The 24,531-nt window shown below is 46.0% G+C and overlaps 1 protein-coding gene and 1 pseudogene across 1 annotated transcript in view; one reads left to right on the forward strand and one right to left on the reverse strand.

The window, feature by feature from the left end:
• STX8 (syntaxin 8) overlaps positions 1 to 24,531 on the forward strand; it is a 242,609-nt gene that overhangs the window by 174,483 nt on the left and 43,595 nt on the right. The window lies entirely within an intron of this gene.
• LOC114515278 overlaps positions 18,876 to 24,531 on the reverse strand; it is a 31,881-nt pseudogene continuing 26,225 nt past the window's right edge.

The following is a 24,531-nucleotide window of genomic DNA, read 5'->3' on the forward strand; positions in this document are numbered from 1 at the left end:
CTTGGATGGGGAAATACTTTTATACCCTGGGGAAGGAGGGGGAGGCCTGGATGAGGTGGCAGTGTGGGCCGGGGACAGCCCTGCCACAGGACAGTGCCATTTTGGCAGGCCCAGGGCAGCACTGTGAGTGAGACCTTAGGGTGCCTGGGCGCTGGGCAGACGAGGACCAGATGGTAGGAGAGGAGCACAGGAAGGAAGAAGGAAAGAAGGAAAAGTTTGGTGTCAAAGACAGACCACCACGTTTTGCCCGGAGCCTCCTCAGTCAGCTGGACCCTGCCTGTCCCGTTCCCCCAGCCCCACATCACATAGAAAGTGCTCCCTTTGCTTAACAGTGACACCTACGAGTAAATGAGAGGAAGAGCCCTAGACCTTTGCAGCAAAAATCCTGGGACATGAACAAGGTGGATTAACTTTGCTTTCAGTGACTATTTTTATATTTTGTAGCTTATTTTATTGTCTCATAGTCAGTAGTTGTTCTTGGGCCTCATTTTTGCATTATCTGCTCTTTAAAAAATTAGGTTAAGGAACCCTGGATCAGAATTAACTTTATTTTTTAATTAGAATTAATTAACCTGATATTTTTCAGAAAAGAACCCAAACCAGGAGGGGAAGCCTCATTTCCTCAGTGCACGAGTGAGCAGAGCTAGACAGTGGTAGCAGAAGGGAGGCCTGAGAGGGCAGGTGGGGCTGGGGGCGCTGGGGGGCTGGGGAGCGGGAAGGAGGGTCACTGGGTGAGTCGGAACCGGAGCAGCCTGTGAGAAATCTGCAGGCAGCTGGCAGCCCTTGCAGTGTGCGTGCTTATCTGTTCCCAGGCGGGATCTGCACTTCACCTTCCCCACCCCCAGTCTGACATCCATCAGCACCCTGCCTGCCTCCCCTGATCCGGTGGCAGAATTTATAGTTAGGTTCTGAAAGAGTGGAAAAGGCAGGGAAGCTGGCGCAGCATGGGAACCAGTTGTGAAGGGATAAATCAAGGCCTCTTTAAGGTCTAGGATCATCTTGGCATCTTTCACTTCGGGGTTCTTTATATTAGAGGCTTTGAAGAGCTGCAACATGGCTTTAAAGGTATGGGGGGCGCTTTAGGAGAAAAGAAACACAGTACACAAGGATCAATTTGGCTGTTTAAATAGATGTCATCTTATTATGGTTTCATTGTGGCTGTTCTGCACCTACCAGTAGAGAGAATAGCTGTCATTAACTTCTTTCATCTGGTTTTACTATCTCTGGGTAAACTGAGCCCCATCCATCATGCCAAAGGCTCAGTAAAAACTTGGAGTCATTGGGAGTATCCAAGGCGACAGTTTGGTTTGGTTTCTAAGGCTACATATGGAAGAATTAAACCTCCACTGTTTCTTGAAACAAAACAGATATGCTGCTGGTTTGGTGGGCAAATTGTCATCAGGCCTCTGCTCTTCTTTCTCAGAAAGCTTCCCCATCCTCTGGTTCCACTTGTCCTCACCTCTCTGTGTCACCCTGCACGTGCACCCCTTACCTTCACATCTGTCTCTTGACCGCCCTGTCACTTCCTGGCACTCAGCATGTCTCAGACCGAATCCGTCATTTACAGCTCCCACCTGCTACCTTAGACATGCAGACCTGTACACACGTGAAACCAAAGCAGACCACTGGCCTCTCTCCAATATTGGGTCCGGTACCTCCATTCTTCAGCAACTGCAGCTGGACCATTATGACCACTGTCTACCCCCCTTCCTCCAGTGCCTTCTGCTCCCTGGGCCATGGCATTACTCACACAGGCAGTCTCTTCCCTCCGCATTCTCTCTGTCACCACTGTCGTGCAGGCTGGGTTGCTGACACAGTACCATCTTACATCAGCTCACCAGTGTCCCCGTATCTGGTCTCAGTTTTCTCCTGTGCATCTTAGACACGGCCCCCCAGGTGACCATTGTGAAACATCACTCTCATCTGCCAGGCTGGTGGGAGTAAACCTCCCTGAGCTCCATTCAGCTAGCCCCCAGGACATAGCCCAGACTCCTTGGCTCTGGCTCAAAAGTCCTCTGCAGTCTCTCTCCCCTTTGTCTCTGCTGCCACCTCCTTCCTGGATCCCAGGAAACCTTCCACCCCAACCAAACCAGTGATCTCCACTTCTCCAACCCCAGCCTGTTCATTTCTGCTCCCAAGTGTTTGTTCACATGGGTGGCTTTCCCTCCGTTACTATTCTTCTCGCCTTCCTTCAACTCGACTTAAGAATTGGTTTCTGTTGTAGCCAATACTGTGTGCCAAGCATGTGTTTGTTCACAATCTGTGGATGTAAGTGTCTTGGGGAAAGGAGCCATGCATCCTTCTCTGTGGTCACCACAGGGCAGCAAAATCAGGCAGGTGCAGAAACAAGTGAGCCTGAGGTCAAGAGCCACTGACTCAGAGCTCCGCTCTCAACAGGGGTCAGCCCCAGCTGGGGGCTGCGTGGTCCCTGGGCCATGGCATTAGCCTGTGGAAAAGCCAGAAGTCTCCATTTCCATGCTAAATTGCTTAATTTAAAAATGTTTACATCATCGCCCTGGCCCAGTGATTTATTTGATTCAAACATCATCCCATACACCAAAAGGTTGTGGGTTCAGTCCCTCCTCAAGGCACATACCTAGGCTGTGTGTTTAATCCCCAAGTCAGGGCATGTACAGGAGGCAACCAACCGATGGTTTTTACATGGCATGTGGGCTCGCGCTCGCGCTCTCTCTCTCTCTCTCTCTCTCTCTCTTTCTCTCCCTCCCCATGTCTCTCTTCCTCTCCCTCCCCCTTCCTTCTTCTCTCTCTCTCTAAAAGCAATAAACATATCTTTGGGTGAGGATTTAAAAAGAATTTTGTTCACATCATACTTTAACAGTGGTGCCTACCAGAAGAACATAGTCCCTTCGATATGACAGTTTAAGGACTGCTTCACAGGTGACATGGATATGAAATAGTAATGCATTCGGTGCACACATACAAAGTAGGGTAATGATTCTGCTCTTCCGGTGGGTTTGGGATCCGTTCAAGTAGTTCTTCTGGAAAATCAGACCTGAATGTCACCCTATGAAGTTTGGATTGAAATGATAGGAGAAAAAATATGTCAGTGTTTGTCACTCTTTCCTTTTATAGATGAAATTAGTAACAACATCTCTATGAACTAATGTAACCAGATACCTTTAATATCTCTTGTTATTCTGATTTGACAAAAATGTTCAACAAAACCAATTTTTGGATGGAACTTTACTAAATTGACATGAAAGGGTAAGTCTAGTTAGTGGGCCTATTGAGTGTTGGGAGAGTATGTGTATTGGGGGAAATCTCAACCCTTTCTGGGTTAGAAGGTCATGGAGGGAGTAGAACAGCTGCCCTCTTTGATAGGCTGAGAAAACAGGAGCCCTGGCCTCAGCAGGTCTGCGGAGAATTCTCTCACAAGTGCAGATTCCACGTGAACTATTATTTATTACATTTGGGCTTCTGTGACATAGTCATCTTTCGTCCATTCACCGCATATTTATTGAGTCTCTTCAGCGATACTGAGCTATAGGGAGGGTCCCCGAGGTGCACCAGCCCTAGTCCTGCCTGCAAGTTGCTTAAAGTCTGCTGGGAGAGAGAAGGAAGCATGTCAACCACAGTAACACAGGAAAGAGTGTGATTAGTGTTTCTTAGCTCCTGAATGACCTCTTTAAAAAGATAATTGTAGCAAGAGGAAGAAGTATCCCTGATGCTTTCAAAGATACACCTCTCTTTTGGTCCTTGCATCGCCTCTGTGGGAAAGCTTGATTCCAGTCCTGTCTTGTATGCATGATGACAGAAACCAGACCTGTTCCGGCTCCTAGAGAAAAGCCCTTTCTGAGTGGAGACCAGTAGGCAGTATAAACTGGAAATGCGGGAGTCCTTTTCTGTATTTAATTAGCTTCCTGTAAGTTTTCTTGGTTTGTTTTTGGAAGCTCCTTGATTTGTTATTTAATCATGGATAAGTAGAGGAAGGATGTGAGAACACTTCATTCACTCACCTACCTAGGAGGGGCTCCAGGGTTGCACACGGAGGTGTGGTGTCAGGCCTGAGGATGTGTGAGGTGGCCAGGAGCTCCAGCAGGCTGCAGTTCTGCACCTGCTTCTCTGGTTTTGGTATCCATGAGCATCACCTGCAGTGAGTGCTTTTCAAAATGCAAAAACCTGAGCTCCACGTGCAGAGAAACTGATTGAGGGGGTCTTGGGCCTTACTGTCTAATAAGCACCCACAATGATCATGAGATAGGTGAACCTTGGGTACTGTTCTCTGAAAAGCTTTGGTCTAGTGTGAGGCGAGGGAAGATGGTAGCTAAGATGTGACTGCAGAAACAGCGTGTCCGTGACTGGGGCCATTCGGGCAGTCTGTCCACAGTGCCTCAGAAGTTTGGGATCATGAGGGAGCTGACTTCCAGCCATGGTGACTGGAAGGCAGTGGAGTTGGTGCGGAAAAGATGGGTGGGGTTTTGATAGTCTGAAATGAGGAAGAAATTCAGCCTAAGGGTGTGCAGTGAGCTGAAGCACCGAAGTGGGGGAGAGCAGTGTGTCTGCAGGGGGTCGGACTGAGCCTTTCCCAGCCGACACACCTAGTGCCACCCAGGGCCTCCTTGATCAAGTCCAGACTCCATACCATGCCTTCCATAGCCTAGCGGGATCCAGCCCGAGTCCCCCAACCACACTGCCCCAAACACACAGAGCACATACTCATATTCTGCCTCCCCCCTCCCCTCCCCTCCTCTCCTTCCTCTCTCTTTCCCTCTCTACTCCTTACCTCTCCCACTCTCTCTTCCTCTGTCCTCCTCTCTCCACCCCACCTCTCCCCCCCACCCCCTTGGGCTGTCATCTAGCCATCCTGAGGCAGGTGCCATTCCCTTTGTTTCAGTGGTTTTGCACATAGTGTGCCTCCACCCAGAACATCTGCTTCTTTGTGTTCCTCATTTCCCTTGGCTAACTTTGAGTCCTCCAGATTGCTTGTAGGTGGCACATTTTCCAGAGCAGCACTAAGACTCGGTAGTCCAGAATAGAGCCTGGGCTGCTGCGTGTCCAGCGTGCTCCCACAGTGTGCGGGTGCTGCTGCTGCTGCTGCTGCTACTGCTGCTGCTGCTGCTGCTTTAGGGCCCACACGTGAGTGGGAAGGATCTAGAGCAGCAGTCCCCTACCCTGGCCTCACACCGGAAGTATCTGGAGAATTTAAAAACTACCAATTCCCTTTCCCTATAGATTCTGACTTAATTGTTCTGGAGTGTAGTTCATTGGGATCTTGAAGTTTTTTAGAGGAAATTCTAGATTCTGATTCTAATGTTCCAGCTAAGAATTGCTGTACTAGACAGGCTTCCCCCAGCTCCCCAGGGCTGGGCTATAATAGACACGTACAAGGTGCTCATTCTCAGTTACCGACTGACTGTTTGGCCTGTGTCCCTCAGTGGACCCTTAGCTGCCCAAGAGCAGAGGGTGTCTCATTCATTCATTCATTCATTCAAGTACTGCTTTATACACTGTTATGGTACTAAAGATACAAAACAGACCTGGCCCCAGCCTCCCAGAATTTAAAGTATACAAGGAGAACCATCATTTAGCACAGCACCTGATGTGATGGGCCCTTAGTAAGTACATATCAAATGAGTGAAGGAGGAAAGAGGGAAAGAAAGAATGGAGAGAATGAGGGTAGGGGACTGGAAGGAGGTGGCTGTCACCACAGTGCTCAGAATCCTCAAGGTGTCCTGTGTCTCTGGATGTGGCTGGAAGCTTGGAGGCAGGTGTCAACCCACCCTAGATCACACGATTAGATAATTAGATGATCAAGAAGTTGGAAGGAGAGCTAACAAGAGTAGGAGGAAGATGATGCTTAGCATACGCATCTATGCCTAAGCAGAATGAATCGACTGGAAACTGTAGAGGAGGGAGATTCTGGAAGGTCTTGAGAACCACTTTGGTAGCTGGAAAGTCACTGTTCCTGCCAGGTGTGACTTACCTCCTGTGCGCCAGGTGTCCTGGATAACCTCTGTGTTCAGAGTTCTGTCTCCTACATTCTCTTTCATAAGGGCTTGCTTAGGCTCACTCACTGCCTTAAACCCATTTTCCCCCATAACACTTTAAGTTTCTTAACTGAGTTCTCTCCTGTGGTGGGGATTTTTAGAAATTTTGATCATCATATTCAGAGAGGTTACTATCCTTGAATTATTATACCGTACTTGAAAAATCAGGAGTAAAGGGCCTGAAAAACCTATCAGGAAAGGAAACAAGTAATAAAAATAAGGAGGACCCCCCCTGGAAGGAGATTTCCAGTAGAAATAGAAGACAGTCACCCAAAAGAAGCAGAGTGGAGGTAGGAGGGGAGAACTGATAGTGCACCCAGCCGTCCCACCTTCTGAGTCCTTCTAACTGAGCTAATAGTCAAATTAACAGAGACAGATTAAAAGGAGAAAATCAAAATTTTAATGCATGCACATGGGAAATTCACATAGGCGTGAAAATTCTAAAGACAGTGAGGCAACATTGGGTATATGTGACATTTTGGACAAAGAAGACAAGGATGGGGGACAGGGTCTTCGATTTCAGAAGTGAGGGTGGGAGATTTACAGGTAGTTGAAGAAGAGGGGAACCCATATGGCAGGAAAACTCTTACCTAGGCAACTCGGAGACTGACCAAGGGACACCTGGAGAAAGGATGGGGGGTCGTTCCAGCTGTCAGGCCCCTGACGAAGCCCCCCTATTTACTGTACTCAGTTCAAATCAGGCTGAGACAAACACCCTAAGATTTCCTTCCTGAAGTAGGTTTTTCTGTCTGAATTTCCTGAGCAAGAAACCATAGAATCAATAACCAAAACAGCGGGCTCAGGGTGCAAAACTTTTGGTCCCCTCATGTATTTTTCCTGTGGGATTCTCAGGGTAGTTTTTATATGGGTGTGAAGGGAGGACACATCTTAGAAATGTATTTCCAGCCTGCTTAGGCCTTGCCTGGGAGTCTTCCTGATGTGTGAAGCTCTCAGTTCCCTTTCAGCGTCTCCTGAACAGTTAAGACTGCCTGATTCCATCTTACAGTAACATGACATTTTTGAGGGTACATTTTAAGTTGAAACAGGCATTAATTGTTCTGAACTTCATTTCCCTCTCCCATGTCTCGCTGTGGCCTTGTAGGAGCAAGAGCAGAAACGCACAAAGAGCGATGCTAACGGGGAGTGCCTTGGTGAACAAAGACGATCAGATATCCCAGGCTGCCCTCACGCTTTCCCCAGGCACAGCTCCCACCTCTCCTGTGCCAGATTCGAGGCTTACAGCAGTGTTTGTTTTCCCGGCCCTGCGGGTCTACGAGGCTGCACTTGGCCCCTGGGTCTCTAACATCCCTCCAGCTACCACTCCCTAACAGAAAGGGATTTCACCCCGGTTGCACGCAGCCTTTGCTTTTCTGCGAGGTGCTGAACCCTCTACTGAAGATGTTTGTAGAAGGGTTCTGAAATGCTAATTCACAGCTGCTGACAGGTATGAGTACCCATCAGCCCGGAATGTCACACCTATTCAAAGTAATTGAGCATCCTTGAAGATAATCTCCTTTAAAACCCAGAAATGTGAAACCACGTTGCTTCATGCTGAGAGAGAAAACTTCCTCCAGATTCCTACAGCAATTTTGTCTCAATAAACTAAAAAAATTAGTGAATAAATAAATAGCCACAGACCCCCCCCCACACACACACCCCGTGTTTCTATATAGCTTTAGGCACATGTACCCAGGGAGCACATCTGTGTGTTTTGTGTGTGTGCATGTGTATAAGACACGCCATTTGGGTGTCTGTTGTATTAACTGTGATTTATTTCTCAACTCTTGAGGCAGAGATGTAGCTCATTTAATAATGTATTTCCTTTCTACAAGAAGCTTACTAAAGTTTTTTTCTGATTTTAAACGTAATCGGTTTACTGTAAAAAAAAAACAACAGTAAATGGTAAACAATAAAAATTCATCACCTACAATCACAATGAACATGTGGGGTGTATGTTTCCAGTCTGTGTGTGTGCGCATGCCTACGTACATCCACACATATTACCTTGTTAAAACCATTTGGGGATTGTATCTGATGTGCTGTGTAACCTGCTTTTCTTACTTCCTGGAGTCAGAAATTTCCTCTGTCTATACATAGTTTCCAACTCTAATGAGTACATAACTTTTTGGAAAAGTGTGTGTATTATATTTTTACATGGCCTCCTGCTTTAAGCAAGAGTATACATTTCTAGCAGTTGTTATCAGGTATATGTTGATTTGAAAATTGGGAACCATGGTGGAGAAATACCATGCTTTAGGAACTATTTGCATGCCATACCTTTTGGGTGTGGCAGCTGAAAGCTTTTAAAGATATGGTGTATTTTTCCAAAGGCAAAAAATAGCACCTCCTTCAGCAATGGTGTCTTGGGTGCTAGGTGCTGTGCTGGGTGAGAAAGGATGTAACAGCAGTCTTCCTCACAGTGAGGCTTCTGTTGCAGTGCGGGGAGTGGGGAGGCAGTCCACAGACACAGCAACGCAGTCATTACCAACTGGGATGGTCTGGACTGCCAGAAGGCCCCGCCCTGCGGATCTAAAGGCTCTGAAAAAGGATCCAGTTCTGTATTACTCACTTTATTAACATCATTAAGGTTGTCACTAGAGAGTGGTTTGGATAACGTAAGTGCGTTTAGGTAATTATGACAGAGGAATGAAATACAATACCATTAGTTCCACTTGAATGTGTTACAACATAGTCTCCAGTTACTGGCCCACTTGGGATGAGGGAAATGTCACTGAAGATCTAGAAGTCTGGAGGAAGAAAGCTGCCGTTTTTGTTCTTTCCTTTTGTGAGCCTCACCTCCCTTACCTCATAGATGGTGTTGGTTAAGTGAACGGAAGCCAGCACATTGGTCTGATCATTTGTAAAATCTGCCCTCATCGTCCATTGGTGCTGTGGGTGAAGGAAGAGTGGTGAGACCTCCGATTCTTAGTCACTCTCCCTGATGCCAACTCTACCCTCCTTCCAATTCACCCGGTTCCCATTATGAAGCAGAAAAGACTGCTTAAGGTCTAGTTTATTTGCCTAATAAACTGGCTCTTGTATTGCCTGGGAAATGCTTAAAAAATTTAGCCAAGAAATCCTAGTAACAAGCAAACAGAGGTCCAGCAGTCAAGTCTGAAGAAACAACCCAGCGAAGGTCAGCTAATATCGCCATTATCCCCTTCCTGGTGGCCATGACAGCGCCGGTTTATTTGAAGATCCCAGACTCCGAATCATTGCTTGCATTGTTTGCTGCTCGAGGGTTTAGGCTGTGCCAACAGTTTCAGATATTAATGTATTCTGGAGAACATTGAGTGAAGAATTCCTCTGCACTTTTTTCCTTTTTAATTTTTTCCCCTTTCCATACACTTTGTTTGTAGTGTCTTTGTCTGCCAGACGTTGCTGGGCATTTCTAATGAGAAAGCAAAGAATTGCAGAAGGAAAAAGGCAAAAGGGGGTAGGGAGAAGAGAACAGCGAGGAAAAACAGGGCGTGTTTAGCACTTTAACAGTAAGGTGACATTTTTACAAGCTAGTCAGGTGCACAGGAGTCACTGGGGAAAGCAGCGTTAGCAATGCAAATTCGGGGCGGAAAGCGCACTTTTGGAAATGTCTAACTCATTGATTAGCTTCTTGCAACAAAAGTGCATTTTTATTTTTGAACATCATTTTCCCTGCAGGACACCAGGCCTCAGCGCTGCTTTAGTATTCATTCCAGCTTCATTATTGCAGCCACCTCACCACCCACCCTGGGCAGCTGGTAAAAGGGGGAAAAATTAAAGCAATTCATACTCCTGGTGACTTACTGCTACAGAATAATTGGTTTCTGTTTGCAAAGAACATTATCACAGCAAAGGCCAGAAAACAGAAAGGTCTGTCTGAGTGAGTGGTACTGGGGCTAGAGTAGAAAGTGCGGCAGGGGGTGGGGGGTTGTGGGGAAAAAAATCACATTTTTGAAAAGGCAATTAGCTGATAATTAATTTTTAATATAATTCCATACTAGGATTTGTCCTTCCATGATATATGTGCATGCGCCGGGTTTTAACACGCCCTTTGATACCTCATGGTAATGTTAATGAGACGAAACCAGTTAAAGAGCTCTTTACACGGCCAGTGCTGTGGGGAAGGCCGGAATGAAATGCAGACCCTCCGAGCGCTCCTCCGACACACAAGAAGTCCCTTTGTTTCCTGTTTTATAAACCAGAGGCACATCTAAAATTGCAGGGAAAGTGAGAGGGGGCTGAAGAGTTGGCGCCCGAGGCTTGGCTTTCTATATTTAAAAAAAAGAGAAAAAATTGCTCACTAGTTATTCTTGCCTAGATTTGATAGGCAGTCTAGGGTGTTTTTGAAGTTCTGAAGGAAGGTTCTCTGAAGATGTAAGCAGGATCTGTCTTTCACTTAGACTTAATTAAGAAACTTGCTGGCTTTGTCTGTAGGGGGCCCATTACGCGCAAGCTGCGGCCCCCTCTGAATAGGGGCTCAGCCTGGAAAGTGTATACATGCCATACCGCCTTTGTGTCGTGTTGCCAAACTGGAGGCAGGAGCAAGTGCGGACGAGGCTCTGCCAGAGGTCATCCCTTGTTGTCCCTAAACGTGAGTCCACGGCCCAAACAGAGAGCTAAAGCAAGTGCAGGGACAACCCTTAGGAACCTAGAACAAATGGACTGGTTATAAAATGAATGTAGTAAATAAACACAGGGGTGGTGGGGTTGAAGAGAGTCCATCTGTTCTCCAGAGTCCTGTTCATCAGGCCTGGGGGGGGGGGGGGGGGGCGGCTCACCCAGGAGGTAAACGGTGTCCTCGGAGGGTTTTCGAAGTCAGCCAGGGGCGGCGAGGGCCCGCATCAGGCACAGTCTAACCCCCAGCTCCTTGCACCTAGCCAGGGAGTAAGCTTGCCTGGTCACTGTTCTTGTAACCTTGAGAATAATTTCCCCCTGGTGGGCTACTGTGGCCTATCCTATTTAGAACAAAGTTGCTGAATGCTGGAGAATAAAGAGCAGTTGGAAGGCTGTGAGCAGTGGTTAATCAGCTAATTCGCATTTCAAAAGACACTAATAAGAGGTGATAGATTCAAATAAAGCCCTGGTATGAGTACTTTCCTCTGGCTGGAAAGCCCAGGAGGGAGGGAAGGGCTCTCCCTTCAGCTTCTCTCTCTGTGCCCTGTGTGCTCCCTTTCCCTTTGAAGCGTCCCGTACTTCTGTCCACTTCTCCCTGAGGCAGGGTCCTGCAACCCTGCGTTCCTCCTGGCGGTGACCAGCCACATCCCCTTACGCAGGCTCCCTTCCGCATTTGATGCACCTAGTAACCCCAGCCCTGGCCCTCCTTTGGACCTTCTGAGGCTGCTTGCTCCCCTGCACCTCACTGACTTTATGAGATCCAATTTCAGATCCCAAATGAATGATAACAGCCTTATTCCTCTTTTTCTGCCGCCCCTGACCTGTGATAACCCAGCAGCCCTTGGCTCACTGTCTTGTTGCCATTTGTTTGGCAGTGAGGGGAGGGACCCTACTCATTCCTTTGGCATTAAGTGTCTTGCCCTGACACTCACTTTGCAGCCATCCGAGTGGCCTTATAGGACTCTGCCTCCTAGCCATTACATCTCTGTCACTGCAGCCTTTCTGCCCCCGCTCACATGCCTGCTATTCAGATAAAATTGGGGGGGGGGGGGTTCGTCTTGGGCTTCTCAGGAAGGCCCCTCATGATTGGGTCTTGCTGCTGTTCAGGTTGTTGGAACCGATGTCACTCTCTGGTGACTGGAAACTCACCCAGCCAGCAAGATGGCACTGTAGAAATAGGGCTGTAATGCCAACAATCAAGTGATTGTTTCAGCCGGCAGGTTCAGGCTCTGGGATCTGAGCTTGTCGGAACTCTCTTTTTGCCTCCTCTCGCAACCCTTGGCAAAATGTAGAATGTTGTTGCCATCCATAGAGCGTGCTGTAAAAGGAAAAGAAAATTATTTCCTGGGGCAGCCTTGACCCTGATGCCAGGAGGAGCATCTCCACGTCCGACACTTGGGGTTTTCTGTCCGGCGGTGGTATTCGTGTGGGATCTTTACTGGCCTGGGTGGTCCCTGGTTTTCGAGGTCCCAGGGCACTTCAACCCCACCGTGCTCTGGTGGCTGTCCCATCCTAATGCCACCATCCGAAGGAATGGCATTCCATGTGCTGGCCGTGAGTGATGTGGAATTTCCCTGAACTTCATCCTTGACAATTTGATGACAGTTGGGGATATCCTCCCAAGTGCTGAGGTGACCATTGGCCTGGAAAGGAGTAACTGGGAGCCGCCAAGCCTTAAGGTTTGTCGCCCTCGATAAGGCCTTCTGCTCAGCATACTCTCTAGTTATCAGGAGCCGCTTTTATTTGAATATTATATGGACACTGAAGTATTCTGGGAGGATTCCTACTTTTAGGAGTGTGAAGCAGACAACCTCGAGGTCCCTTCCATGTGGGCATGCACCAGCACCGCTGTTGTCACCAGGGCCACACGGTCCTACGAGAGCTGCCCTGGGACATGGGACTCCTTTGCTTTCTATCAGCGGGTGTGCATCAGGGTAGTAACCCCGTAACGGAGTTCAACTTTTGACCAGAAAAAGCAGTTGCCTATAAACAACAAAAACCATCTCTGATTACTTAAATACAAGAGGAGTTTATTAAAAGGATATTGAGCCCTGGCCTGGTGGCTCAGTTGGTTGGAACGTTGTCCCGTATACCAGAGGTTGAGGGTTTGATTCCTGGTTGGGGCATGTGCAGGAGGCAGCTGATTGATGTCTCTCTCCCCCTGCCCGCACCCTCCCTCCCTTATTAAAATCAATAAACATATCCTTGGAGGATTAAAAAATATTTTTTAAGGATATTCAGTAGTTTGAAAATAAATCATTGAGAAGCTGGAGAATTGGGCTAGAACCTGCGGAGATGCCAAGGGTGGCTAGCCACACCCCTGCCATAGAACCAGGCCACCTAGTGGGGGGTCTCATGGCCAGACGTGCTCTAGCAAAAGGGGCGGCCCCTCAGGTCCCTGGAGAATTGATGTTACTGCTGCCAACACCAAAAGGAGTTCTCTGTGTTCCAAAGTCATAGCTCCTGGCTGGCTATGAGCTAGCTGGCAAGAGACAGGAGATGCCAGCCCGTGGCCCTTTCGGCCTGCCGCCTACCAAAGCTCACATGGCTGAGAACTTCTCAAAAGTAAGAAATGGGTTCAGATGCTGCGCAGCTGAAAAACTGTCTACTGCAAACTTCCAGGTCACTGGGCGTTATTTGCCAAAGATGGACATCTTCCTGGACTCCTCTCATTGAACCACGCAGTGTCACCCAAGAGGAGCTATGTAATTTTTGGGACTGTGTGACAAGTGAAAATGAGGGTCCCTTGTTCAGAAGTTGTTAAGAATGTCTAGAGGGCAACAGCAGAGAGTTGGGGCAAGCGGGGGGCCGCCCACTCAAGTTGACACCTGTGAAGCCGGTCCTGGCCTCACCTGGGCAGGGCTGTCGGTGCGCAGCTAGCCCAGGGGCTTCGATGAAGCTATGCAAGTGGATTCTGATGTGTCAGTGTGGTTTCATTTTATTTCCTTCCCACAACTGGAGGTGTGATTAGAATCATCCCCACTTGACAGAGCGAACAAGGCTAGGCGACGCTGGTGCTCTGGTTCCATCCCTGGTCTCCTGACTCCTAAGTTCCCCTTTCCACACACCGTCATACTGCTCAGGGACTTCCAGTGTGGAGAACTGCGTGGCTTTCCCTGGGACGTGTACAGCTCTCAGGGCATCATCCTCCAGAGATTTTAATGTTGTAGGAAAAGACTACTCACTCGATTTGAAGTAAGACTTTGCCACTTCTGGGAACTGCACTGCAGGAAGGAAGGTAGAGCGGTGCTCAAGCCTGAGGCTGGACCGTCACCACGCTCTAGTTCCTCAGTTGAAAGCAGACAGACTCTCGCATGTACTTGTGAATACAAGTACGGTTGTGCATGTGTGTAATGCCGCATGAGCCGGAGCAGGTCACCCACTCAGCTTCCCAGTGCGTCAGTGTCCTCAGCTATTAAAGTCCTGACCTCCCCCATAACATAGGGTTCAAGCCTCTCTGCCCTGCAGTGCCCTGCTCACCCAGAAGACACCATTTCATCCTTGGGATCGGAGCTCACTCCAGTGCCTCGTGCGTTCCCCTTCTTCCAGTCCCTTTTCTGCCTTCGGCTCCAACCCTCGGTGTCCACCTTGTGTCTTGAACAGTTGGACAGCGGCCTATGCTCAGGCGGGCCTCCTACTTGCTCCGATGCTCTGCTGTTGCCCTCTTGACATCCTTAACAACTTCTGAACAAGGGACCCTCATTTTCACTTGTCACATGGCCCCACAAATTACATAGCTCCTCTTGGGTGACGCTGCGTGGTTCAGGGAGAGGAGTCCTCTTGTCTAACCCCTTGAACCCCACCTTATGCTATGTGCCAGCTCCTACCCTGGTCCCCCTCTGTGAGCAAAATGCTTACTTAGTACAGGCTTCCACTCTTCACAATCCTAGGCTGGTGACCCTGGGGTGACACAGTCTCTTCCTCCTTTTTCTGCTCTCTCCCGTTCTCCCCAGTGCTGCTCGTGTGTGTCCTCTCCCCTCATCTGGGTCCGCCTCAAAGCCTCGCACACCGCAGGCACCTGGCAACCCCACCGTTCTCTCTCACGGACTCTCCGAGGTCTGTCTCTCTCCTTTTCTTTGTTCTGCCCTTTCTCAGTTCCCTTCATCTGACAGGACACAATGTGAGATTAAGGCATACTTTAGCAGTGTTTATGATGTTTATAAAATATAAGGTTATTTGACATGTTTTTAATTTTTAAATCATAGCTTTCAAGCAAAATATAGCTCTTTTAAAAAAGCTATAATGAATTTAATTGTTTTCTATTGCTATGTAGTCGTTGTTCATTGATTCTTTTTCCCCTAAAGTATTTTTTTTCCTATTTTAAACCCAGGGAAGGAGAAATTTCCAAGGGTTATTAGTTCATTAGCTGTTAGAAGGAATAATTGATCTGTCAACTCAAAGGATTTATAAGGATTTGGCTCACAGAACTCATGAAAGCAGTAGCATACGCTTAAATTCTGCCTCAAAAGAAAACATTTCAGAAGGGGCTTCCCTTTACTTTTTGCAAGATAAAAATTAGCATCTCTCTAGTGATGAAAGGCCCCCTGTTGTCAAATATCCTTCCAGCCTTAAGGAGCTACAGCAGCTGTATTCACACCTACACCTGAAATCAGTGGATAATGTACTTCAACCAGAAGGGAGGGTTATAAATATTACAAAGTTTCTTCCAGTGTTGTTTTTCCCCCAAGTAAAAAGAATGGAACACAGCTAACATTTCTTCAACTCAGAATGGGAGGTTGCTTTTTCTTTTCTTTTCTTTCTTTTTTTTAAGCAAATGCACCCAAATTGGGTTTAGTTCACAAAGGAGAGTCTGACTGCAAAGCTAACAGACCCATCATTAGCCATCTCTGCCCCCTTAAATGGCCTGTCCATTCCACAGCTCACAATATAGGACTAGGGTCTTAAACAAGGGATCCAAGAGAACTCTGGACAAGAAACGTACAATGGAATGGGATAAATTTCTTTAGCATAAATAGCAGTTTCCAAGGGTGACTGGTGTGAATGGATTCCTGCTGAGAGGGTCTCTGTGCCTACCGAGGAGATCTGTGGCTTTAAGAGCTGTGGCCCCACCCCCCGGACTGGGGAAGTGCTCAGTCACCCCTGCTGGGCACGGTCCACAGGCCCCCCTGGGCCTCCTCTTTCCTTTCAAGCTGTGAGTCCTAAGGAACTAAGTGACAGCTCCTCTTTCATTCTGCTGTGCAAATCCTTGAGCTGTTCCTGGTGCTTTCAAAGGGAAAATATAAGACATTTTACTTACTCTGTCCGGCAGGAGTGTGGAAGTCTGGTCAGACCAGGGTTATTCCGGCAACAAGCCTGGGGCAGATCTTCCTCTTTTACGACTGTAGAAGTTCCCTACGGGGACCAGTAACCTGCCATTTATACTTCCTACATCCTTTTCATCATGCCCTGTGGGGCAGCATCTGGGTGTGCTGCTAGCCAATATCTAGATAACCAAAAGGAAAGTATACTGGGAAAAATAAGTGTATCCAGTAGCACATGTCAAAGGTTCACTTCTTAGCAGGCATGAGCCAAAGTGGTCAGGACCCAGAGTAAATATTTACTTTTAAAAGGATTAAATAATGCATGTACACAGTTTTTGTTTTTGTTTTTGTTTTTAAATCAACCAGTCCCCAGCTTTGTCCCTCCTGACCCCCAGTATCAATCAGTTGTAACCATTTTTGTTTCTCCTTCTTCTGGTGATTGCATGCATATTTCTAAATAATGTGTTTATGCACACCATTCTATTATTTCTCAACTTTATAATTACCTATTGACTTCCTGGTCTGTTACATAGGATTTCACTCCAATTCCATGCCTCCCTCACCTCTTAACAACATCATTGTTTTTATTCCTCTGTTGATTACTATTGTACCTTTAAGTAACATACTTAAACCATCTATTTCCTGTCCTGTTGGTTATGGGCACTATGCTTGCCTCACCTTCCTTCTCCCTCTTCTCATCTCTTCCCCTTCACTTCTGTCAGCTGTTGACAATTCGCATTCCATTTTGACCACAATTAAGATTTCTATACTGTGGTTTTAGGTTGATTCAGAGTTAGAAGTCAGCAGAGAGCTTTTACACAACTGTATCTGCACGGGCCTCGGTGCACTGGAGAGCCAGGACGTGCGCCCTAAGTTGTGTCATGGTCCCCATGTCAGTCACAGGAGGGTGTTCAAGTCTGTCCTCCGACCTCATGTTCCATTGCTGGTTTAAACCACACCGCATTTTATTTTGCTTAAAATTGTTTTTAGATTTTATTGTTGTATTTGTGATTCTTCTGATGGTTTCTCCTTCTTTCTTGTTAGGAGAAGCAGCGTGTGTCTTTTCTGCCATTCCCCCGCTGCCTCCCAGCTTCCGACCCACTCTGTCCTTGGAACCCGTTTCACTCTTCTGCAGACCCGCCAGCTCTCTGTTCTCGTTTGCTTGTTCTCGTGGCCTCTCACTTATACCAGAAAAAAAGTCTTATACTGCCTTTTATATTTCTTGGAGTTTACAGTTGCCTTTCTTTTCTTCTTATCTTCCTTGCCTTTACTTCGTCTTGAAGTTTTTCTAAATGGAGTCCCCTTTTTTCCCTGGAAACTGAAATCCTCAAGCCCTGGCATCCTGTTCCCATGTGGATGGGATCATGACTCTGCAAACATTGTTTACTGCTAAATCAAGTGGTGTGTCACTTTTGTTTTCTGCTTTATGGCCTTTTTTATTTTCCAGATCTTGGTAACTTCTTTTTTCTCTTTGTTCAGTTTACAGTGCACTTGTGAGTAATTCTCCCCAACATGTCAGCATCTCTTTAAAATACCTCACAATAATTTCCACATGGGAAAATTTATCAGATAATCCCTCGAGGTTTTTATTTGTTTCTCTTTTCATTTGTTCATTGTTTACCTTTTTGGTTGTGTGTTTTCCTGGAGGTTTTCCCTTCTAGACCCTATTTCTGCTCCAATCTAAACTAGGTTGTTTTTGTTTTCTTCTGGGCTTTTTGCACATCTTGTCATCCTGGTATTTCTGTTTGTTATAACTCTGTGTACTTACACTGTGTCTCTGATCTTGTGTTGTCCTTTTTCTCAAAATTTTGCTGAACAGTATCCTCAATTTTCTAAAAAAGGGGGCAATGTAGTGTGTATGCTTTATGAATTCTCACATGTAGAAATGTTTTATTCTATCTTCATGCTCAGTCGATAGCTTGGCTGGGTGTAGAATCCTAAACTCAAACTCAGCATCTGCTTTAATGTCTCATGATAACCAGCGTTGCCGATGGGAAGTCCTGCCCGTCTGGTCCTTGTTCCTTTGTTCATGGTCTGTTTTTATTTACCCCGTCACTGTCACGCTGTTTGCTTTCACTTTAGAAGCTTTCAGTGTCTTCCTTTCTTTTTTGATCTGTGATTTGTTTTTCATTATCCTAAGCTTTATGATCACATAATTTACAGTTTTGCGTCGATGACCTAATCTCCCGTACGCTCACCCTTCCAGTGGGCAGCTCGAGCACCAGCGCCCGTCACGTGCGCACAGCCCTTCTGCAGCTGTGCTTTTGAATGGCCCTTCAAGACAGTTCTGAATCGTAACCTAGTCTGCCTTAAAGAACTCACTGGCAAAGTTTTCTACTGTATCTCATCATGCCGAGTGTTAAAAGTATCTGACCCTATAGATTATCTGTAAAATGTGGGAAGTGTTGAATACCCTTTATTTGATATCATACACAAACCACATTAAAATGCCTCTCATTGAGTAAAGGGCAATGGTTTAGATACAGGGAATTTTAACTGAAGTGACGTAGTTAGAACCAAAAGGTAAAGGGGACACTGCCAGCTTATCTCCAGCCCTCGCCTTTAACAGGCTCGTGAACACAGAGTGAAACACAGATCCGTCTTGCTGTTCTAAAGGACAGTGAAGGGATTGCCTCAGTACTTAAACATATTACTATAACCAAGTATACTAATCTAAGTATAAAACCAAGCCCTGGCTGGTGTGGCTCAGTGGATTGGGAGTCATCCTGCCAAACCAAAGGTTGCCGGTTCTATTCCTGGTCAGGGCACATGCTTGGGTTGTGGGTTTGGTCCCCAGTTGGGGCACAAACAAGAGGCAGCTGATCGATGTTTCTTTCTCACATCAATGTTTCTGTCACTCTTGTTCTCTCTTCTTTCCCTTCTCTCTAAAAAAATTAACTTAAAAATTAATTAATTTAAAACCAATCTCCTACACGTTCTGAGATGGCATTCACCATCTCTGTGAAATGATGAACATTACGAATCAAGCCCAATGTATTTTTAGAAGTGAAAATAGTGATGGACTTGCTGAATCAAAATTGCCATCTGAGTTCAAGAAGCTGTGACCATATCAGTTTAACCACAAGTCAATCTTACTTAAATCAGGCCTGCCCAAAAGAAATGTTCTATCAGCCATGGATGATCCAAATTTTAGTGTATGAGATTGATTTTAATATGGTACACATAAAAAAAAAATCACAAGACATTTCTGTTTTGTAATAAATGAAGCAGTGGTCAACTGTTACTCATTAGTAGCTTCTTTGAGATAAGCTATCAGGTCTGCCCTTTCTGTACTTTTCCTAATCCCAAGGAAGACCATTTTTGTTCCAGGGGTGTACCGTCCTTCGTGGGATTCTCCAGATACTCCATCAGGGCAGCCTCCGCCCCCCGTGACACCTTTGTTCTTGTTGGCATCTGTGTAAGAAAATCTAGGGGTCTGGACTGTCTTTCGCCCAAATAGACTGCGGAGCTTTGGCCCAGTCTTGTGCTTGCCTCTCTTCTCCACAGTATGGCACTGGCTCACTTCTGAACAAAAATCTTCTTGCTCCTCTTAACTGCACCCCTTTTAAAATCACCGCCTCATCACGAATGACACAGAGGTTCCCATTTGCAAGCCAGACATCCTACTCTCTCTAGGGTCTTTGATTATTGCTGTTTCTAAAAGTCAAAACACCATGTTCAGGTGTTGGTTTTTCAATTTGTAAAAGCTCTTTCTTATTCTTGATTGTTGCTCTTTTTTATTGGATTCTGTCTTTGTTTTTATGGGTATGGTATTTTCCCCAAGTCTCTTCAAGAATGCTACCTAGAGACTTGGGGCTTTTTTGTTTGTTTGTTTTTAAGTTCTTTTCTGCTATCAGAATTATCTCTGTATCCTCTAGAGTCAGTTTTCCTCTTTGTTTATCTGTGCTTTCTATGCCGTGCTATGGGCTTTGCTTTGCAGGCTTGGTGCATCTTGGGGATGAGTTCGTATGTACGAATCTGGAAGTAGAAAAACTGATGGGAAGCTCTGTGTGAGTGGATGCATACGGCTGACAACAGGCCTCACAGCCAGGTGGCTGGGGAGCCCCACCCTCTTTGCCAAAAAGCAAAGAACTCCACTCCAGGACAGCAGGACCCACACTAACAGCTCTGGCCACTCCAGCTTTTAATGTAGGTGTAAGCACTTGGCTGCCTGCTGGTTTTGTCAGCTGGTGAGTGGGAGGCCCCATATAAAGATATTAAATGAATCTGTGTTTGTCTTCGTTTCTCATTCTCTTGTCTGGAGCCTCTCAGCAAGTTGTGCTTGGCAAGTTTGGCAAGTTGGCACCCTCTTCAGTTAAGGCTCCTCGTGTGTTTTCTAAGCCTCAGCTTCCTCCTTGGCTTAAGTAGTCATCCCTGTCCCATAAGTCTTCTTCCAGAAATTTGTGGAAATCTCTCTTTCACTGAGGGTTCCTCTCCAGTTCTCTTCACTGCTGCAGAGCTATACCTCTCTTATGCCTCTCATCCTCTGTATCTCCTTTAGACCACACCTTTCCCAGTGTAAATCTCATCTAATACCTGTCACTGCTCTTCATCTATCCAGATGTACAATGTCCTGTAGAAATATTAGTAGACATTCTTAGTAAGACAAAGTGTAGGGCCTGCCCACATCTGGGGCTTAGATAAGTCAATAACTATTCTCTTTGAGTGTGTACTACAATAAGCATTACAGAATATATAAAGATGTGAAAGATGCATATTTCCAATCTCATAATTTAGTGAGAAGCCCATAATGTAGGTAGAGCAAGACCCAGAATTATGGACATTTTTAGAGGTTTAGCATTTTGGTTAGAATGAACCCCAGAGTGGCTGGTTACCTGGCTTCACAGAAATTGGAAAGTGGAAGATAATATGGTGGAGGATGTGATCAACGTCATTCTTTGTCCATCAGAGAGTGTTAGAGTGCCAGGAGCTGCACTGGGAGCCAGGAAGGGCACAGCACTCCGTCAGATATGTACCCTGCCACAAGAAGAGAGAAATCTAAATCACTCTTTTTTTTGCATGCAGGAAAGCTTTATTAAGTTATGGAATTGTTATACTTCTTAAAAACTGCTGTGTGGAATACCCAAGCATTTTTAAATGACTCGGGAAACTGATACGTCTTCAGTAAACAAGTTATACTTTCGAAGTTTTTCAGCCTCCACCCTCAGTACTCAGCTATGGAATATTCATATATCTATTAGTATTCATTCATTAGTATTTCTGTCTTACTAAACAAGGAAAATAACTTAAAGACAAGGCTAAGTGAGGCAACCGGGATAAGAATAGTACAGGTAAAGTGTATGAGAGGCTAAAGTAGAGGGAGTAACTCCTTCCTGCAAGTGTGTGCGGAGTAAGGGAGTAAAACAGGCCCACAGAAAGGGAGGACTCGGACAAGTGGGCTGGTGAGGAGGGAGTGGTATGGGGTGAGTCCTGGGTACAAGGAGAAATTCATCTCAGCTGGACCCAGATTTCAAAGATGCTTGTTAATATGTCATCATGAAGTAATTCCATTTTCCTAGAACATTGCTTCTACCATTGGCTCAGTTGAAGCATAGATTTCCTCTGACAGCACCTTGTCTCATTGAGGGTCTTTATTCTCCCATGATTTTAATATCTCACAACCATAAGAATACAGCTCCCTCTCCCCTTTCGCTCTCAGCACCCTGTTCTCCTGTCCTCCCCTCAGGAAAGTCATACCATGATGTATCAGCGTCTCTTTCCCATTCTGCTCATCGCCAGTGCTGGTGGAGGGCAGAGGGTTTTGTTTTTTTATCCTCACCTGAGGATATATATTTTTTCATTGCTCTTAGAGAGGAAGAGACAGAGGGAGGGAGGGGCAGGGGGAGGGGAACACTGATGTGAGAGAAACATCGATTGGTTGCCTTCTCATATGCACCCTGACCATGACTGAACCCATGACCTTTCAGTTACAGGACTACACCCAACCAACTGAGCCACACCAGTCAGGGTGAGAGTTTTGATTGACTGTCTCACAACCCACTTCAGCCCCTTCCTTCCTTTCCTCCCTGTACTACAGAGACTGAAACATTAAAAGATACATTTCTTGGACTCCTTGCCACAGGGAATCCATGTGTGGCCCAGCTTCTATCTTATAAGACTTGGAGGTAGAAGCAACCACTATGAGGTATGAGCCATGCAGGGGGAGATGAGTTCTTCAGGTGGGATGGTGTTTGGGAGTGTCCAGCTCTTTGTGGGAGCTCAGCAAAGAGTCTAGCCCTCCTTCTTGTGGTCCTACATGGCACGTGGCACGCAACTGCAGCAGTGGTGCACAACTGTCCTCTGGGGTTGGCTCCACTGGTCCTGCTTGTGTGTCCTCCAAATCTGGCTTCCTGGTTGTTCTAAAGATTTTGTTAAGCTGCGAGTACTCTTTAAAAAAAAATTCCCCTTTGCCCAAAGTAACAAGAGTAGAGTTATCATCAGCAACAGAAACCCCTACTGCTACGATACTTTGACAGTCCAGTCATCCATCCATAACGTTCTCTTTGACCCCAACCACATATCATTCCACTTTCTCACTCTACTCTGACCTGCATTTTAACCTGAGAGTGACTCTGTCTCCTAATCCATCTCTGTTCCCCTCACACACTAGTCCAGCTTTCTTTCCCTGTAAGCCCCAACCCAGTGGGTATTCATTTCAACTACATGCTAACCAGCACGCAGTTTCTTCAATGTGGACCTACCTGTGCATTTACTGGCTCCAGTGATAACCCTTAACATGCACGTGCTAATACAGCACCCCCTGCTCCCTCATAGTAATGAGAATATAATACCAGCTAATGCTTATGAAGTGCTTATCTTACCATGTACCAGGCATTGTTCAAAGCACTTTCATATATTAACTCACTGAATCCTCACAGCATTCCAGTGAGAGAAGGACATTTAATGTGCACATTTTACAGATGAAGAAACCAAAGCACAGAAGGGCTGAGCGGTTTGCCCAAGGCCACACAGCTAGTAAATGTTTGAGCTGTGATTCAGACTGTCCACGTTCTTAATTACTGTACTTTATTTATATTCTCTTTGTTTTAAAAGATGCCAAATGTGTGCATCTTTACACAGATATTAAAAACATTTTTTCTGTTTAACCATAAACATGATTAATATCTCACTGTCACTATCTCAGATTATAGTTTTGAAAAGCAGCACTCCATTAATATATCTGCCATCTTTTAATGAGAAAATTTCATTTTTATCTCCCATGTTATTTCCTTGCTGTACATTCTGATTTGACTCCCAATTCTGTTGGCAAAATACAGGATTATGCCATTGATGATGAATGTGCTCAGGCAGCTACTGAACATCCAGGGTGATCGATTTTCTGTATTACCCTACAAACATCAGTTCTGTTACATCCCATGAAGCATGCTTTCACAAATGAAGCAAGCAGTTTGTGATATCAACTGGTACTTTTCCCTCCACTGCCTTTGGAGTCTAGTGTGCTGTTAGACTTGGAGTTCCCAAATCAGACAGTGTAGATCTGAATCCCAGCTCACGCACGGAGACCTTGGGCAAGCTCCTGACCTCGTGCACTTCCGGTATTTCATCTATAACTATGGGGGTAGCTAAACTGAACAGGGACAGATCACTGTGGACCACCACCACCCTTAACCTCCAAACACCCCCCACTCCGAAAGGTTAATCCCACATCACACTTTCCTCCCAAAACAAGCACATACCCATTGGACACACACAGAACAGCCTCAAGAATTTCCATGAATTACAGAGTGCACCGAAGCTTTCGTATTGAAAAAGAACAGGTTACCTTGTACCCCAAAATGCCAATCTGCCTGTCAAAAGAAAGGAGAGTCACTCCTCTGTCATCCATTGTCCTTTCCCCGAAGCCCGCTCCCACATACCCCCCAGCCTCCTTGCTCCTCACCCTCCTGGCCTTGGCTCAGGCAAAATCTCCCCACTTCTCTGCTTTATCAGACAGGTGGGAGGAAGCCTAAGTTCCTGGGAGTCGGGGACTATTCCACTTATACGAAGCAGAAGTACTTCACTCCATTGAATGAAGGATTCAATCATGACTTAAAGAGTTGGGAATTCCTTGACTGTTTCCAAGAGTAGTGACACGTGAGTGCCTCACTGCCTCCCCGAGGTCCTCCTCCCTGGAAACGTGCTTGTTTACACCGGCTGTTGGCAGCTCAGTCTCAGGGCCACGAAGTCCACGTTAACACTCACAGGCCCCTCCCCGAAGCTCTTATTTAGGGGCTGGTTGTCAGAGCTCCTGGCTGGTTGGTTGGTTGGTTTCTCCCTCTTGCCAGAAAATAAAGATTTGTTTTCTGTCTCCCCGTCATGGTTACATTTATTTTCATTACTTTTCCATATATATTTTCTGAAACATTATTTCAGGCAGTTCTTCAACTTGACTAATAATAGTGAACTCAACATTGACTAATGTGTGCTCTAAGGAAGAACTTCTCACAGAGAAGATACATTTTGTCACTGCAGACTTGCACACGGCTATTAATCAATATGAAATGGTTTCTCGTGATGCAGTTTTGAAGTTACTACAAGGAAGTCAGTAAGCTTGTATTTTCCTGTAATCATTTTATTGGCTTTCGTGTTTGCACTTCGACTATGTTAGAAAAAATTTTAAATGTTACAAGTCTGATAACTTCCCCCCTTTTCTTTAATTTGCTTCATAG

The sequence above is a fragment of the Phyllostomus discolor genome, chromosome 8 (assembly GCF_004126475.2).
Source record: "Phyllostomus discolor isolate MPI-MPIP mPhyDis1 chromosome 8, mPhyDis1.pri.v3, whole genome shotgun sequence".
In the NCBI taxonomy this organism is placed as follows: domain Eukaryota; kingdom Metazoa; phylum Chordata; class Mammalia; order Chiroptera; family Phyllostomidae; genus Phyllostomus; species Phyllostomus discolor.